Below are 18,801 nucleotides of genomic sequence, written 5' to 3'. Positions count from 1 at the left end.
AGCGGTAGATTCTTGTAGAGTTACGTGGATTATGGATATGAATTCTAGCAAAAATTATCAGTGAACCTATTTCCAATTTCTGTAGTGATACACATGGTTATGTGTATCTCATCAAAAGATTCACGAGTTATACAAAAGAACATAATATCTTGGAGAACATTTTATTTATTTTTTATAATTTTTCAAGACTTCCCAGGGATAAAGTTGAGGATAAATTGACTCTTTGTTGGGTTTTTATGCAAGTATTAAGTATTCTCTCCACCATTATCAATGTTTCCCCAGTGTAACCTGCACATCTTTCAGCCATCTTCCAAATTGCTTCCCTTTAAAAATCCTATCCACAAATATCTCTGTTCCAGCCCACTGTGCCTACCGATGAGGCATTCCTCAGTTTGTGTGACAAAGACAAATTTAGTTCCTCTGTGACTGCAACTGTGACTCCCAGCTGTAATATGTGTAGCTCTGTCTGCTCTGCATTGCCCCACTCCAGTCTCTGCTCCACTCTACGCTCTTGGCCAAGACAGACAGCTATCGATCAGCTGCACAGTTGGCTGTGGAGGCAGGCAATGGAGGCAGGCAGCTCAGCGGGCTTAATAATAAAAGCCCGCCACTTAGCCGGCAGTTGACTTTAATTTATGCAGTTCGCTCGAGGGGCCCGCAACTTGGCCCGGACGTTACTCTAGCCTCCATCCCCACACTAAGCCCCCTCTCCCCACCCTTTCATAGAGCTCTGCTGCGGCTTAAGCTTTTGCGTTTTGAGATGCGTGCCAGAGATAAAATGTAATTTGCTTGATTTAATTTTAGACGGCAGCACACGATCCCCCCTCGATCAACAGCAATCTCCGCTCCTCCTCCTCCACTGCTGCCACTGATGTGGTGGTAGCATCCTGTTTTTGGCAGCAGCTTAGCTTTCGGCCAAGTACTCCGCTTTTTGGTTTTTTTCGTGTGTGTCTCGCGTTTTTATTATTATACCCGGTACTCGAAGAGTAAATAGGGTATATTGTATTTGTGCACATAACGGTTGTATGTAACGCACAGAAGGAAACGTTTCCGACCCCATAAAGTATATATATTCTTGATCAGCATCAATAGCCGAGTCTCTGTCTGTCTGTCTGTCTGTCCGTCTGTCCGTCTGTCCGTCTGTCCGTCTGTCCGTCTGTCCGTCTGTCCGTCCTGATGAGCGCCTAGTACTCAGAGACTATAAGAGCTAGAGCCACAAAATTTTGCATCCAGACTTCTGTATGCTCACACTGTTACAAGTGTATTTCAAAAATGAGCCAGGCCCCTTCCGCCTCCGCAAAAGGGCGAAAACCTCCCAAATCTACAATTTTGAAGATAGCAGAAAACTAAAAACGCCATTCCGTAGGGAATGACCATATCTATCAGATCACCAAATTGGGATACGATTGGATCATTATTATAGCCACAATGAAGAAATTAATTTGCAGTAGCCAAACCCACCCCGTCCCGCAGCATTCACAATCTGCTTCGCGCTGTTTATGGCCTGGCCCCTGACACGTCACTGCCTCTGCCTCTGCCGCTGCCTCTGCCGCTTCCTCTGCCGCTGACTCTGCCGCGACTCTGCAGTGTGTGTCTATAGGGGAGGGTGGCGAGCTAAAGGAGCGTGTTGGCGTGAGTAGTGTTGTTGATGTAGATGACAGATGAAGAAAAAATGTAAAATTGGACAAATAACCGCTAAAGTGCAGATGTAGTACTGAGTGCCGGGTATAAAAGTTGTGACGCGTAAGAAGCGTCTCACACGTCCCTTCTCGTTTTTAATTAGGCAACTGCAACAAATTTTTGTAGCAAAGTTTCATGTTGCAAAATGTTGTGTGCAGCCGCCATGTAAGTGGCAAATGGCCAAGAGCCAGAGCCTCCCCCTCTGCTACCCCAAACAAAAAATAGACAGAGAGATGGAGAGAGAGTGGGAGAGGGCCGCGGGGATGGAGCCAGAGCCACTTCTAAAGTGGCTAATTGTGTTAGAGCATAATTTACACGTTGTGTTTTCGGTTGCCCCTAACAAGGCGCTGGACATGTGCCTGCCACAAGCAGCAGCAGCAGCAAGCAGCAACAGCAGCCACTTGAAATAGTTTGCTGCTGCTGCTGCTGCCGTTGTTGCAACAACGCTTTCAGCCTGCACCACACACAAAAAAATATAAAGACAGTTTTTCTTGTTTGGCCGAGAGATCCCATTAAGAGCTTCTTACTAAAACAAATTTTACAAACATAAATTTTAAATTGAAAATGCAACTGCAAGAAAAAGTTATGGATGGAAATTAAATTTTTATAGAGACTCGGACAGGTGTGCTCTGTGGGTGATAAATGTTTACATGTGTGTGTACATATTTATTTTTGATGGTGTAAAAAAAGTTATTAGGCTGCGCCCCACCATCACTACGAAGAGAGTAAAAGCAGAGCATAAAGAGCCAAACCATAACATGATTTCCATCTCCCTATCTCTGTCTGAGGTGTCAGCACGAACATACACAGCCCATGCGCAACAACAAAAACAATGTGGAACAATAGGAGGAGAGTAAATGCGAACGAAATGCAGTTGCAAAAAATGAGAGCAGTCAAAGAAGAGAGCGAGCAGCGCAGCCGCAGTCGAAGCCGAAATCGTTTGCGCTTGTTGTTGCTTTTGCCATTGCATGGGGTGGCTTTTGCTTTCTCGTGCATGATCGCTCATGCTCGCATCTCTGTGTTGTGGCGATCTTGTGACAGCAGCAACAGAGGCACATTTTGGGTTGTTATTTGGTGATGCTAAAAGCTTGCGCAAGGGGGGTGTGAAAGGTGGAAGAAGACGCCAAGCACTACTGGAAACAGCAAATGATTCTCATTCAAATTTTAGAAAAGCTTCGACAGCAAAGCCCCCAATTCAAGTCTTTCTAATTTCAACTCCTTGAGCTCAAATTTGTGGTACAATCAATAACCTTTGAATGCCCCTACACTGTCTCAGATCGGAGTTTGTGTGTGCAGAGTGATGTCTTCATTCGGTAGCCCGACGCTCTTACGCACCTCGGCGGCACAGACATACTGCCGGCCGCTCAGAGCGTGGGAATTGAAGCGCTATCGGATGAGTGTCACACACAAGCCAAGCAGCTGGGGGCAGCTGTGGGGCAGTCAGGCAGGCATTTAATTAAACGCCTCGTTTTTATTCAATATTTAATATGTGAAATTATTGACAGTCGATTGGGCAATGCAAACAGCGACACGCAGTGGAGAGTGGAGAGCAGCGGGGCTGAGGGTATTCTGCATTAGCCAGGCGATACGTACGGCCCCGCCGGTCAATATCAAAATTCAAATATCAATATTTACGCAGCAATTATGCAAATGAAGTTCAGTTCAGCGTCTCAGCGGAATGGCAACGGAATGAAATGGAATATATCGGATCGGACGAGTATCGGGTGGCTACTATGACGAAACTACGTTGGCATCTCGCTGTGGAGAGTCCCACTGCCCCTTGCCTCGTTCTTGGGGTCTTTGGGGTCTCTGTGTGTGCGTCTTATCTCCCTGAGAGATTGCATTCGCAATGACATGCCGCATAATTGTTCTAATTACACGTGTCTCCCCTGCCCCTACCCTACCCCACATTTTAATGGCGCGTGGGAACAGCATTTGCAGCCTTTGGTACGAGTAATGCAAATATTAGCAATGTTTTTGCTTGAGTATTTCTTGTGCACAGCATGACACCTGCGGCACACACACACAGACACACACACACAGTGCGGGCGCTTTTGTGGCGCCTCAAGTCGTAGTGGTTGAGACTAGTTGTCCTCTAGTCAGCGACTTCCCGCTGCTGTCAGCTCCTTAAATGTCAACCTACCGAAGTGGCGTCTGGCGTCTGCCGACCACTGGGGGGCACACTGCAGTGTCATCATCTTTGGCGTCTTGCAATTAAGTTTGGAAACATTCAATTTGTCAGAGTTCTAGGAAAATCCTACTCAAGCTTGCAATTTCTTTCGATACTTCCTTATAAGCATCATAATATTAATTTTGCACCCACTCCACTCTGAGCAGAGCTTACCGCTGCTGATCCTCTCCTCTCTGTGTCTCTCCTTTTCATAAGTGACAAATTTATGGCGCGTGTGTTGCAAACCACATAATTTGTCTGACTTTGAATGCGCCCCTCCAGCACCATCCCCAGTCCCTGCCTAACGAAGGAGTCGCCTCCAATCCCTCGCTGATCGGTCATTGGATACATTCCAAAAAAAAGGAAACGAAATCATGAAATTTATGCGCAACGCCCCTTGGGCCAAATTAATGGATGCTTATTAATTTATAGCTATTTAAATGATCTCGAGGATCGCAACATTCCAAGGCTCTCTCACTCTCTAATGAAGTCTGATCTGTCGCGTGTGTGTACGAGTATGCGCCCCGAAAGTCTCGACTCCAAAGTGTATTTAATTTACACCTGAAACGAAGATTCGAAACTGAAAACCGAGAACCGAACTTGAACCTGAAATGCTCTCTCCACTCCACTCCACTCCACTCTCCACTCTCCTCGACTGGGAGGGGGTCTGACTCTTGCTGCCATATAAATTAGCATCATGGGGAGAGGTCGGCCGGTCGGTCCAGCGAAAAAATTAAAACATTTTTGCGTTGTTTGTGGAAAAATGAAAGTGTTTTGCTTTGGTTTCTTTTTGGTGGCTTTTTGGGGTGACTTTTGTCTTTTGTTGTTGTTATGGATGGAGCTTGTGGCATTGACTGGCCATAAATTTGCGGACCAGCGCTGTATCCAGCTCATCGCTGAGCAGAGCTCGCTGTGTGGTCAACTGCCGCCGCCGACGCCGCCGCCTTTCTATGACTAAGGCCCGCACAGCTGGCCAGGCCCGAACCGAACCGAACTGCCGGCTCTGTGGCTCTTTGGCTGGGGTATCGCCGATTGCATCGCTCTTTCTCCTCCATTTGAAAATTACTATTATAGTTTTATGTGCTATTATTTGGGCATCAAGAAAAAGGCAGCGAGCGAGCGAACAACAGAGAAACAAACGCCACAGCCACAGCCCCCGCAGCGCACAAGAAAGATCTCCAAGACACACATGAAGCTGGAGCCAAAAGCTGGCGAGCTAGAGAGTTGGAGCCTGAAACTGGGGGTCGGATCCATTGGACTTTTTGCATAATCGAAGCAGGCAAACGTTTTGGCTGCTGCTGCTGCGGCTGCTGTCCTGTCCTGTCCGGCGGCGGCGGCATCTTGATTAGCATTCAGAGTTGAAGTTAAAGTCGGCATCGACATCGGGCATCAGACATCGGACTGTGCACCACCGCCACCACCACCACCACCCTACGGGCAGCCGTTGGTGGTGGCAAGAATCTTTTTGGCGCCAAACGAAGCCCCCAAACGGCTCTCGGAGATACTTTTTGTAACTGTCTGATATCGATAATCTATTGGGGATGGGGCGGGGAGCTGACCATGTGGCATGCAACAGCCAACTTGATTAACTGCAAGTGCAACTGCAACATTTGGTGGCCATGGTGGAGTTCTCACACAATTAAAATGCCTTCTTGTCAAAAGGCGGCGGCGGCGCCTCCTCTTCGGATGCATGGAATGTCAATGCCACAGTCAGAGAACCCCTCTCCCCCTCTCTATTGCTCTATGTGTCGTGTGGCACAACTCTCTTTGTGGTGGCGTGGGCGTTGCGTAGCTCGGCAGCAGCTTTGGGCTTTGTCGCCGATTGTCGCCTCGTGTAAATGTCAGAGATTGGCAAATGCCATAAGGCAGCCCCAGCAGCAGCAGCCCCACAGCTCCCTAGTTCGGGGCCTGAACTGATCTAAATTGTGGCACAAGGCGCAAAACCAGTAGCTGCCCCCATTGGCAGCCAGTCGAGTGGAAAGGCGGCAAACGCCGAGGCAAAGCCAAAGGCCAATCCATGGGGACAAGTCAATGGAGATCGAGAACAGGAGGAGGTGGAGGTGGAGAAGTCGAAGGTGGCTGTTGGATGTGGAACCACTCAAAGGACAAGTTCAGACAGCAAACATGAACATGTCCAAGGAAATTTGGGTGAAACGAATCACTCTTTGTGTGGCAGTGGAGGAATCTCGAAGGAAGGAGATTTCTGGACACCAGAAGATTGTGACTTCCCTCAAACGGAAATGAAATGATCACATACGAGCATGTACACGCCCCTTTGGCAAACAGTACGCCCACACCGCACCAGCAAATGCTATAGAAATTAAAGCCAAAGACAGATCTTGCCACAGTCAGAGCTAAAGCCAACAGATATGAGGACCAAGGGGGCACAAAGCTAAAGGCCAGAACCGCGCAGAGAACGGAGAGCGTAGCGCAAATTATTTCTCACCATTTATCTGTAAAAATTCGCATATTAAATAAGCGTGCAACCCAAAATTATCACGGACCTGGCATCAAGAGACCCACCGACCGACCGACCAAACGACCGACCGACCGAAGCCAAGCCAACCCGACCAATGCGACCGATCCGATCCGATCCGATCCGAGACCAAGACTCCAAGAGTTGGCCAAGGCTCCTTCGAGAGATCGTAATCTGTAAGTGTTTTGCTCTCTCTCTCTCTCTCTCTCTCTCTCTGACTCTACACTTCCATCTGGCATCTCCCTTGCACTTTTACAAGCATCTACTCCCCCTTCCCCACTCCCTACCTCATCGAATGCCAAAGCATTTATTTGTTTTTGTTTTTTGCGCTTGTGTTTATTTATTTTACGCAAAGGATAGCAACGCCTACAGAGCCATGCCAGGGCATGGGGAGAGGAGCAGACACCAAAAAGAAGAAGATATTGCATCGAGCATTGGGGGAGGAAGCACACACAGCACACACAGCACACACACACAGACACACATACGCACATATAATGGCAAGCGATCTGCGCTGCCTCCCTCCCTCTCCCTCTCCCTCTCTTGATGATGATGTCGACAACGATTGCGATTGCGCCCATGGATTACAATAATTTAACATCATCATAATAAAACAATCAACGTAGGGCATTTATAGCAGCGAGAGGGAGATTCTCTTTTGGCTTTTTCCAAGATGTGCTTAAGCGTGTGCTGGTTGGTGTGTGTGCTTGTGTGTGTACTGGTGTGTGTGTGCTTAAGTCGATACAAATCGCATATGCCAAAAGGATAAAGGCGCTGCAGCAATAAATTGAGAGGTCATTCTCTTTGCCATTCGGATGGCGCTACGATGCCCAAGATGCCCCGCAAAGACTTTTGACTCCAAGAGAGAACACAAGAGGAAAGGGGCCTACAGTGCAGCAAAAAGTTATAGAAACATGAAAAGAATTTTACTGCCAAAAGGAGTATTTCCTACTGCCACAAAGTTTATCTTAAAAGTTTTCTTTTTCTTACTTTTGGGCAGTTTTATTTGCCTCTTCTTCTAGTTCTAGTTTCTGCATTTCTCGCAGTGCATGTTGTCGCTTTTGGACTTGTGCCAAAGTAATTGATGTGCTCGCCTGACCTGTGGGAGTTTACGAATCACAGATTATCTCCACCAGACAATGGAGAGCCAAGAAAGCCTCACGTCGTCGCTTGGCAGTCTTTTTTTTCTTCTTTTTTTTTAGGTGTACGCCCACCAGACGTTGCCACAGACAGCGCAAGAACGAAACAGAGACATGCCGCAGAAATCTGTAGAGGGAGACCCCAGAGTAGTCCCTTTTTGAGGTTTCCTCATTGATTAATCTACGCATCCCTGAGATATGCAAAGTAGAGATACTTCTTTGCTGCACCGTTAACAGGTGAAAAGGCGACAGTCAATGAAGCAAAACAGACACAGGAAAATTGCGAAAAAGACTAAAAGAAACCCGCTGAAAAACACCGCAAACTGAAGTAAAGATCGATGAAAAGGCAAAAAGGAAAAACTAAATCGCCCGACAACCCCATATGCAAATCAAGTTTTGGGTTGTGCAACTCCTCTGTATGTCTCTCTCCCATGCTCCAGCGCTTGACCTCGCCTCTGGGGTCTGCCTGTGGCCTGCTGCATGCCCCCTGGCCTGGCTGCAGAGCACCGCGAAATATGTATGTGTGAAAGGCTCTTGGCCAAATGTCTGGCTCGGGCTAATTTGTCTGCGTTTTCTGCTGTCTGTTTTGTCTGTTTTGCGTTGTCTCTGGTCTCTTGTCTTTTGTCAGTTTGCTGTGGCTGCCACATGCGTGGGCCGCTAAATAAGTGCAGCAAATTATATGGGGACAAGTGGCGGCAGGACCCCAGAGATGGCCGGAAATCGAAAAAGAGGAAGAACAGTCGAACCGCTGGCGTGGGTTGCAGCAGCACCGATCCATACCCCCTCCCGCTCTCCCCACCCAAAACAGATTCCGATTCTCATCTCTCGAATGCAGATTGCATCATTTGGTTGCAAGTGCCGCAGTGCAGCAGCAGCAGCAGCAGCAGCAGCAAATGTTAGGCTTGTCTCTTGGCTTTTTATTTAATGCTGGAATTAACCTCGGGTCCAAGCCATAGATCGCATTTGTATATTTTTCTGAGACATATGTTGTGCTCGTTCTCCGTTATACGCCTATGACTTATATGGCCAGCAAACAAGCAACATACCGCCTGTGTACCGCCCGTGTACCGCCTGTCTGTACGAGTATATATCCGCCTGCAACTAAAATAAAAAGCGACAAACCAAAGGCTATCTGTTTGTGTATCTTTACAAGGGAAGTCGCAGCTAAAGATACACTTGAAAGTCATTATTTATTGTGTTTGCTGTTAACTATAGAAAATAGTCAGCTAATTGTAATGAAATTAATGTAATTTAATCATAAAATTATGTAGAATCGAATGAAACTAAAGAACTGTTGCCTCTCTTTGCATTTTCTTTACAATTTAACACATTTTTCATGCGTTTCTGGTAGATATTTGCAAAATGACAGACACTATCTTGCATGGAAAGTCAGATAAAGAATCTTAATGCCTTATGGCAGCGATTTAGAACTAGTTTTTGTGGTAGTTTATATGAAAAAGTGTCCGGCTTCAAGTCTTTTCCCCTCCTGCACTTCTTTCAAAAAATAATCCCTCAAAAATACAAATTTCCTTGCACATCTTTAAACGCTAAATCTACCGCTTGCAAAGATCTCCCAGCACTCATAATACCTGCCCTGTCTTAAGAGTATCAAATACAAAAATCATTCCTGAGGCAGTGGGAAACCGAAACCTGTGCCATGGCGATGGCAAAGGCGAGATGTGCGACTGTGCTGTGCCATTTATGAATCGCTTCGGCACTGCTGCCGCCGCTGCTGCTGCTGTTTCTGCGGCTGTGCCACCCACAAATATTTGACTTCTCACCTACAATAAATAAAACAATAAAAACCCCCTCCCTCCTCCACTCAACAGTTGTGGCCAGACAGAGACAAATGCAAAACAGCTCGCAAAAAAAAACATTGCATATTCAATAAATTTCTTGTTTGTTTTAACAATATTTGAGATCTTTATCGCATATTGAAAAGCAATCCACACATACAACACTTACACACACACACAAACACACACTCCTGTCCATTGTTGTTGCTGCCTGCTGCCTGCTGCATTTGCATGCTGCAACATGGCCAAGAAACGCTTGTCACGCTTGGCTAAAAATGGTAAAAATGACAAATGTTTCACAGCGAAAAAGCAAAAAAGTGCAGCCCCCAAACTGCTCCCCAAACGAAAAGGCAGCAACAAAGAGCAAGCGGGCAAGGGGGGCGCAGAGGGCAGAGAACATGACAGGCCATGCAACTATCGTAGCATTCAATAAAATATGTAAAAATATTAACAAAAAGACTCACAAGGAGGCGCTGAAACAAAAGACTTGAGCAACGAACTGGCAACAGAAACAGAAGGAAAGAATGGAACACAAAAGGGGGAGAAAAGAGTGTGGAGAAAGGGGCAGCCAAGAGTGCAGAACAATTGGAGAAAGAGGCGGCTATTAGTGGGGCCAAAGAAATGGACAAAAGAAAGGAGTCTCCATGGAAGGAGAGGAATGGCAAATGGAGAGGAGAGCGGAGAGTTGTAGCTGCTGTGGCCGCTGCCACTGCCTCCCACCCATTCAGCATCATTATTAGCAGCAATTTGTGTCTTTTATTGCCCCCCAAAATTGTCCAGCGCACCAATAATACCAATAATGTTAATGCCTCGTACTTCTCATAATAATACACCCCGACGATCAACGTTCCGAACGGTCGGTCGGTCGGTCGCGATTGTTTGTTTTGCGAGGCTCTTTTTTTCGGCCGCCTTCAGCATTCAAAAGGCCATTTACTCGTATTGGAAAGCCATCCCGGAAAAACTCTGCAAAATATTGGAGGCAAAGCCAAAGAGTGGCCAAGGGGAGAACGAATCGGGGAATACCCTAATGCAAAAGGAGAATTAAATTGGAGATTGAAGAGGGGAGATAGAAGATGCAGAGATATTTCTTTTGTGAGTAGAAACATTTCTGGAAGGTTTGTTGAAGTTTTAGGTATTATTTTCAATGGGAAAACTTTGCGATTTTATTTCTAGAAAACTTTAGATACCTCTGGGAACAGTTCTTTAAATATTTTCCATTAAGAAAACATAAATTAAAGCTTGGCAGACGCTTAATTCTATTAATACCCAACATTTAAAGCTTTTTCCATCTATGCATATATCTGTCAACCCCAGTTAAGATTCATTTTCTTCTACATTTTCCCTTGCCATAATCCTTGCTCCCATCACCATACCCTCCCTGAAGGGTATTCCTGGCTGCACAAGACAACGGTCGCTTGATAATTTAGCATACTTACGGCCCCTGCGATTGCCTGCAATTTGTTTTGGGCACCACCTACTACTCTCGATGCAGTCCATGCCCCCATCCTCCATGCTCTAGAGGCCTCTTCTCTGGCGGTAAGAGGTCGCAAACCTGCACCCCCTCCGCCCGCTATGGAACCTTTTTGGCCATAAAAATCAAAGTGGGCTGGCGATTTACTTCGTTGTTGATGTCTTCATTATAATTTCATCTTCCCTTTAAATATGAATATACACGAGTGCTCCTCGTATGAATATGAATATGAATATGAATAAACCCTGCCACAGAATACCATTGGGCAGCAGTTTGCGTGGGTTGCCACACGCGACTGGAGCGTGGAGTGCCCATGGAGTGGAAAATTGTGGTTAAGCCCAAAAATCCAAGGGTTTCCTCCTACTTCTCCTCCTCCCTGAGGGGCGGTTTCTCTGCTTTTTTTATAGATTGCATTTTCTTTTGGCTGAAATTAAGACATTTTGGTCATTCGCTATGCATGCCCCGGCAACTCCCCTCCCTAATCATGCCTTTATATGCCTTGTGTCAACAGTGAGAACAGGGGGGGTTTCCTGTTGCCTGCTGCCTGTCCTGTGCCTCATCCAATGACCCATTATCCACGTTTTGTGGCAGCTGCAGTGCTTCTGCCTCTGCCACTGCCTCTGCCGCCTAATTATCAGCATTTGCTTAACAAGCTGCTATGTCTGCTGCAACGATGTTTTTGCCCGCCTGGCGCCTCGTTTCGCATGGAAATTAAAGGCCAAGCCAGACCAGGCCAGGCCAGGCCCCGCAGCACGATACGCAGAAGAGCCTGGCCTGCTTAGGCCACTCTTTAGGCCAAGAGACAGGCTGCAGCAGTCGACCGGTCCCCGTCGGTCTTCGTCTTCGTCTTCGTCTTGTGGCGCAAAAGTTTAAAAAGCAATCAACACGTGATTATAATGATGCGGCAAATAGGCAGTCGCAAGTCTTGGGGATTTGCTCCCCGTCTTACACATAATTGACAGGACAAGAGGAAGGAGCAGCAGCAGCAGGAGGAGCAGCAGGAGGCAGGAGCAGCGCATTCATTCGATTAGGAGGCGACTCGCTGTGACAGTAATTTCTGCTGTGGACTGCTGGAAACCCGTTTCCCCTCATCGCTTGCTGATCATTTAATTTGCATTTGTGCCACGATTTATGCCGCGCTCTTGTGATGGACGTGCGGCTGCCCCGCTACCCCCTAACCCTCTGCTGCACTCTGCCACAATCTGTGGTACGTTCCCCCCTCCGCTCCGCACTGCGCTGCTTATCATATCATTTGCATCTACACTCGTGTTTATTTCTGCACCATTTGTGTTCGACGATCGTTATCTGCATCCGTTTAAAAATGTTGCACTGCGCAGAGCTTTTTATGCTGCTGCTTTACTGCTGCTGCCGCTGCCTGCCTCTTGTTCAACAATTTGTAGCAAGTGGTTTTCATGTTCATGGGAATATTGTTTTGCATGCCACACAGACTTAGACACACACACACAGCTGCAGCTCCAGCTAGGAAGGCGAAGGAGGCAGAGTCTGAGGCAGAGCCTTGGCTCTAACATGTGTTTGTTTATATTGCGGCTGCTGTTCCATGTTGCCATGTTGCAAATGCCACCCAGTGGGTGCCCCAACCATCGATATCGATATCCCAGCGCTTGCCCCATAAAATCATTGGCTTTATGCCCCATGCCCCATGCCCCATCCCATCGTAACACGCACAGACCAGACCCGCTCCTCACCGTGTGTGTGCCACACTTTGATGGCACTTTTTTAATTAGTCTTTCACTCAAACTGCAGTTGGCTGTGGCTGCTCTTGCTCTTTGAGGCAACAAAACTGTCTTTGCCATGCAACAGGTAGCATCGCGTGCTGACATGTGGCTGCCACACACTCTGCCTGACTATTGCCTGCCTGCCACTGGGGCTAATTAGAAGACATTTGTCATATGCTGCGGTCTACAGTGGTGCCTGATGGACGATCTTGTTGCATTTTAGGTGGAGATATTGGTTCTTGGTTTGGGATATTTTTCAGAGATCTTTGGGGGTACAAATCCTGTCTTTCGCACCACAGTACTCCTGTACTCTAAGTCCACTGTTGCCACATTCCTTGTCACCAAATTAAAAACTGTAAACTGTCACCGCAAAAGCAAACATTTCGAGACACTTTCAAAGGCGAAAAAGGTTAAAGCAGTGCTCCTTTCTCAGTGTAATAGATACATTTAGCTGAAGGCTTTGGGGAACGCGAGAATGTAAAGAATTTGCTCACATGAAAGGTAATTAAAATTCCATTTACTTATTTCCACTTGCTGTCCAGCAATCCCCCAAAGATTTATTATTAAAACCCCCAAGGGAAACCCCTCCAGTAATGCCCTCCACCACAGTTATTCCATTTTCTGCCCCAAGGGAAAAGCCTCAGTCGACAAATTACTTTGGTGACATTTTCATTGGATTTGGATTGGCTTTGTCTTACGATTGCCCGCCCTGCAAAACGAGTTGAAGTTTATGAAAACTCTAATGGCAAGCGATTTATTTATGTATTTTAATGCATTTTTAATAAATTGCCGAGACACACAAAAGGTAAACAGTTTAATTGCGGACTCAAAGCAGAACTCAAGGCACAGAGTCGAGGGCCCTTGCCACAGACATAAACAGAAACAGAAACAGAGGCTGCACGTTGCAGTGCTGCAGAGAGGCGAATGAATGCGTTTAATAAATCATAATAAATATTATGGCAATTGCAAATTATTCTAAACAATTCAGGGTCACGAGAGGAGGGGTAAAGGGGAGGCAGTAGGAGGCTGGACTTATCGTAAAAGTAACATTTCAATGCGAATCGTGAACCAAAAACAGCAGCCGCAGCAGCAGCCGCAGCAGATACAAAGTGGAAGTCAATGTCTGACCGGACCAGAGACCAGAGACCAGACGCTGCACACAGATTGTCTTGTGTCTGTGCACCAGTGTCCCCACCGTGTGTCTGCCACCGAATCGAGAACAACAATTGCTACTAAAACAATTGTTCTGCAATATGCCTCATGCCTCATACCTCATGCTTCATGCCGCATGCCTCATGCCTCTCTCATGTTTCAATGGTTTGTTCTTGTAGCCTTTTAATGTTGTACAACATTTGCATGGCACTTGGCCAAGACTTTGTGGCTCTGTGTTCTGGCCTCCTTCGTGGCGGCTGTGGCTGCCGCTTTGCCTATTGGTATTGACCATTTTGATGGATTTATGAGCCATGATTTGCGATTCAAACTTAGCCTTCGGCCTGCATTTAAATAATTAAAATGTCTGTGCAAAATCAAAAGTGCAAGCAGCGGGCAGGCACACTGGCAGCAGCGCAGCGTCAGCTCAGCGGGAAATTAATTAGTTGCTGCCTTTATGATAAATGAAAATTAAATTAGTTGCTTGTACTTAAAGCCACACAGCCACAGCGAGGGAGTGAACTAGTCACAGACTGAATGGAGTGTGGAGTGGCACTAAAAGGTCTGAGGTCACGAGAGTGAATGTTGAGGCGCCTTAGATTAATGGATGATGACCACCCGGACTCGATGATGCCGCAGATGCCGCCGCCGCCGCCATTCACTCTCATATTTAGCCAGATTTTCCTTTCATTTTTACCACAATTTCTGCACAGTTTTTCTCCCACTTTTTCTTTAGTTTTTCCTGCCATTTCAGACTTGGTTAGTGGACCATCGGTTATAGGCATTCGTTCAAGTAATCTGATAAAAATGTTGTCCGCATTTCACATTTTAGTGACTTGCCTGCCTGCCTGCCTGCCTGCCGCCTTGTCAGCTCTTTACACTTGTCACTGGGGCAGGCATAGAGGCAGAGACTGCAGCAGCAGCAGCAGCATGAGAGGCAGTGGCAGAAGTATGGGACAGCGACAGCGTCTTGGTTGCCACCACCTACTCGTTTCGGCCCTGGCCGCAACTCCCATCTGAGATCTGCAAGAGTCGCAAGAGTTGAGGCCCCCGTTTAAGGCATATCAAATGCATTTTGCAGTGTGTCTAACGAAGTCTGCAAATATTAGCGTTGAGTTTGTCAGATTTATGAGCAAATCTCCATAGTGACCGCCGAGAGTCGCGAGTCCGTGTCCGAATCGTATGCGTCGCACACCAAATGCTGCCCCAGTGTGTCTCTGTGTGTGTGTGTGTGTGTTTGTCTCTCTGTGGCACTGGGATTGAGTCCAAGTTTTTATGCTGAGGCCTTGCCGCATGGCGTTAGCCATAAGTGTAACACATTGCACTGCACTGCTGTCTGTCTGTCTGTTTGTCTGTCGCCCCCGCTATGGCTATGCCTATGGTGCTGTGGCGCTGCTTGCGCTTTTCCAACCATTCAAACATTTGTAAAAAGGCGTGAAAATAATTCAGCGTCAAGTGACAGAAATGCCACACACATCGCTGGTACCCGACGCCGTGCCCCGCGGATTTGGTCGTTTGTCGTCCCCTGGGAAGCAGCCAAATGTAAGTTGCGATAATTGCTAGAGATGGCAGCAGAAGAACTGAGTGGGTGATCGATTTTTGGGGTTGGTTTTGGTTCAAATAAAGTTCAGAGAAACTATCCCTTAAAATTTCAAGGGAAATAATCGTTTGGGATGATAGAACAACATGGAATAATAGTAATATAATAAAAATAGCAAGCACTTACCGGTTAACTGAAGACTGCAGAATATTCTTTTGGATTTCTGTAAACATTTTTCCGCTTAAGCAAAACTTGCATTTTCCAGCATAAACTTCTTGGCCATCAATTGCGTAAACATTTTTCTGAAAGTATGCAAAGAACGGAAGGGTTTTATTAATTAAAATTATCACTGCTTCTTATTTTAATTTTTCTATTATTTTTTAAAGGTACTTTCATTCCCAAAGCCCTTTTTTGGAAATTTAAAGTAGTAAAATCAAATCACTTTAAATAAATAAAACCCAAAAAGATAAAATTTTTAGTTTCTTATGTGCCAGAATTTCCCAAAGTTTATTCCACGCTCTCAACTATTTGTATTATTTATTACATCTCACGCTTCCACCTCTATTTGCAACTCCCATCGCTCCACCGATGATTCATTGAGCAAAAAAAAATTACCACCATGCCACAAAATTGCGGTCAGTGCGTGTGCGCAGCGCCAATCGATTTGTGGAATGCAATTCCAGAGACCTCCCCCTCTTCTCACCTCCTCCTTTGCCGCCTCCTCTTTTGCTTACATAAAAACCTGCATCGCCCACGCGCTGCTTGGCATCACTTTCCCAGCGAGTCGCCTGCCTGCTTGTGCCCCATGTTGCAGTGTTGCGGTGTGGCGTTTTCCTTGTCATTATGCCACATGTTGATAGCGCGCCAATGGGCCTGCCAATGATAGCGACGATCGACAACGACAACGCAGGCAGCACAGCGATGACAATCGACAAGAAACATGGCCAAATGTCAACCGCTTACCAAATTTGGCCAACAAATTGTGTCATAATTTGTAAAGAGTGCCACCTAGCAGCCGCAGCGGCAGTAGGAAAATGCGGGGGTAAAGTGTAGTACGATGAAAAACCTAAAAACTGAAAATTATGCCTAATCTGCCAGGGGCATGGGACACGGGACACTGGGACACCGGACTCGTACTCGTACAACCAAATGGACAGCCCGCTTTGACTTGTCCGAGCAGTCGTCGTCGCTTGAGCTTTTACATTCTGTCTGGACCGTCTGGACAGTCGCTGCCTGCCTGCCTGCCTGCCTGCCCCCTTGGGGCACTGTGGCGGTGGTGGGGTTGTTCGTGCAGCGGGTCGTGACAAATTTAACCTAATGATCCGAAATTATTGCACCTTAATTGCCCCGCCGCTGAAAGGCTGAAAGGCAGGCGGCTAAATGGGAAATCAACGCGCAAATATTTAGAGAATTTTATTTATATTTTAAATAATTTTTTCGGCGCTCGCTCGACTGTCGGACTTTTTAGGGGCAGCAGCAGCATTACCGGCGCAGTAAAAGTGATTTGTAGTTGCGGCCAAAATGGCAGCAACAGCAGCCGCAGCCGCCGAAGGAGCGGAGGAGCGTGTTGTACCTCTCGTGAGTTATTTGGCGGCATTTAGCGGCTCTTGTCGGTCGTTTCGGTAGTAACTGTTGACAGTTGAATGCCTCTTGTCGAAGTCCAACTTCAGAGTCAGAGTCAGAGCCAGAGAGAGAGAGAGAGACTCCACTCCGTCCGCATCAATGTTGCATGTCAGATGGGGCAGGCGCAGGCATAGTCAAACAATTGGCGGCTGTGTGATTCGGCGTGTAAAAATTTACACGACCACAGCAACAACTGCAACAATACAGCGCACATTTTATGACCTTTTGCAGATTTGTTGCCTGCAACTGCAACTGCCACACTGCCTCACTGATACTGATAGCCAGAAAAGGAAAACCAAAGCCAGAAAACCCAAAAAAAACCACACAGCAGAACATTTTGTTATGAAAACGCAGTGCAGCGGCGGAAAAACTAATACAAAACTGCGGGCGCTGCTTTGCCAATTGTTTTTTTTTGTCAGTTTTTTTTCTCGGTATTCAGAAAAGTTCACAAGCGGAAAATGTGTTGCATGGAGGTGGGGTTGCGGGTCAAGGCACCTCTCTGAAATGTTGACCAGGTGCTTAATGCTTAATGCATAATGTCTAATGCTGAATGCTGTGTGTGTGAATCGATTGGATCTGCCCCCAAATGTGTCAAAGAGTCAAGAGTCATGAGTATTGCTGGTGCCACAAATCGTGTAATCAGATCAATTAGGTTCTGCGGCAGATTCAATGCTAAATTTGTCCCTGTTTATACCTCAATTTCGACCTATCTTTAGACCTAAATTTATGCCATTTTTATGCCTAAGTTATACCCAAATCAATGTCTCTATTTATACAAACAATCTTATCTAAATTCACCTAACTTTATATCCCATTTTATACCAATTTGTATGCCTAAATTTATTCTTAATGTTATATTTTTTATAACTTAATAAAAATAAAAAACATGGAATATAAATTATCACGAATAAACACAAATAATCGAATTGAAAGTGAAATTTATTGCCCATAAAAATATCCATAGACAAAAAATCGATTACTGTCTCGATGTGGGTGTGGCCTGGGCGGCCATAACCAGGGGGGCCATAAGCCAGGGCGGCGTTCGTTGCACGAATCAGCAGCAGGTGCATAAATTAAAGTGCGAAAACTGTAATAATAATGATATGGGGGCAGGGGCAGTGGCAGTGGCAGTGGCAGCTCCACCGACTACGACTCTGCTCCGACTCCGACTCTCATTATGGGAGCAGGAAGCTGAAATGCTGTACAATATTTCCCGCGCTAAATGCTAACTAACATGCAATGCAATGGCTGACACAGATACACACTCACACATGGACAGAGACAGAGTCGACACGTAATTGAATCAATGTTGTATTTGGTGTCGAGTGTGTGGGAAAGTTCATTTGTGCAACGCCCCCGCACACAGCCCAGCGACTGCCAGCCACAAGCTTTCGAGCATTTCAATTCTATTGTTATGCTCGCGCTGCCATAACGCGCGGGTATATTAACTAATTAAAGAGATTAGGATAGTCGGAATGGCATTAAAGGTTAGCTTTTATTGTGATATTCTTTTGAGAGAAAGATTTATCGAAATTATATTGAAATTTCTGAACTATTTTCGACTTTTAATGGCTGAAATATTTCCTTGGCTTAAGTTCATAATTTTACCTTAAATTAAGGTTAATTTCACTTCAATTTCCACTGATTTCCATTGGATCTCTCATTTAGATTTTTAAAAAAGTTTGAAGTGGAAATCCCTTTTAATTCAAATTCAATGAAGTTCGAGCTAAATAAACGCCCAATTTTCTTCAGTTTTCATTAGGATTTACCCTGACTTTCATAGTGTATCGCTGTCGCTTTTATTGCTCCCCAAAAGATAGAGAGACACGAACCTATTTTCAACCTATTGCACCGTTGAACTAAAAATCGAGCACTAACGAGGCAGCAGCAGCAGCAGCCACTGGTGGCAGCAACAACAACAACAACAGCAACCACATCTCTCATAAGCAAACAACAGCCACAGCGATTGGCTGCGGTGGTAGGGGACTGGGGAGCCTGATATTGCAATTAATATGCAGCCA

General features: G+C 46.1%; 1 long non-coding RNA gene across 8 annotated transcripts in view; it reads right to left on the bottom strand.

Annotated features, from left to right (window-relative positions):
* LOC117894203 overlaps positions 1 to 18,801 on the bottom strand; it is a 106,546-nt gene that overhangs the window by 74,373 nt on the left and 13,372 nt on the right. For all 8 annotated transcript variants that reach the window (XR_004648852.1, XR_004648857.1, XR_004648851.1 and 5 more), the window contains one exon: positions 15,344 to 15,459. This is a non-coding gene — a long non-coding RNA (uncharacterized LOC117894203). The remainder of the gene's footprint in view (positions 1 to 15,343; positions 15,460 to 18,801) is intronic.

This window comes from Drosophila subobscura, chromosome J, assembly GCF_008121235.1.
Source record: "Drosophila subobscura isolate 14011-0131.10 chromosome J, UCBerk_Dsub_1.0, whole genome shotgun sequence".
Taxonomy (NCBI): domain Eukaryota; kingdom Metazoa; phylum Arthropoda; class Insecta; order Diptera; family Drosophilidae; genus Drosophila; species Drosophila subobscura.
Note: the sequence above shows the minus strand (reverse complement) of the source record. Positions and strands in the feature narration are given on the sequence as shown.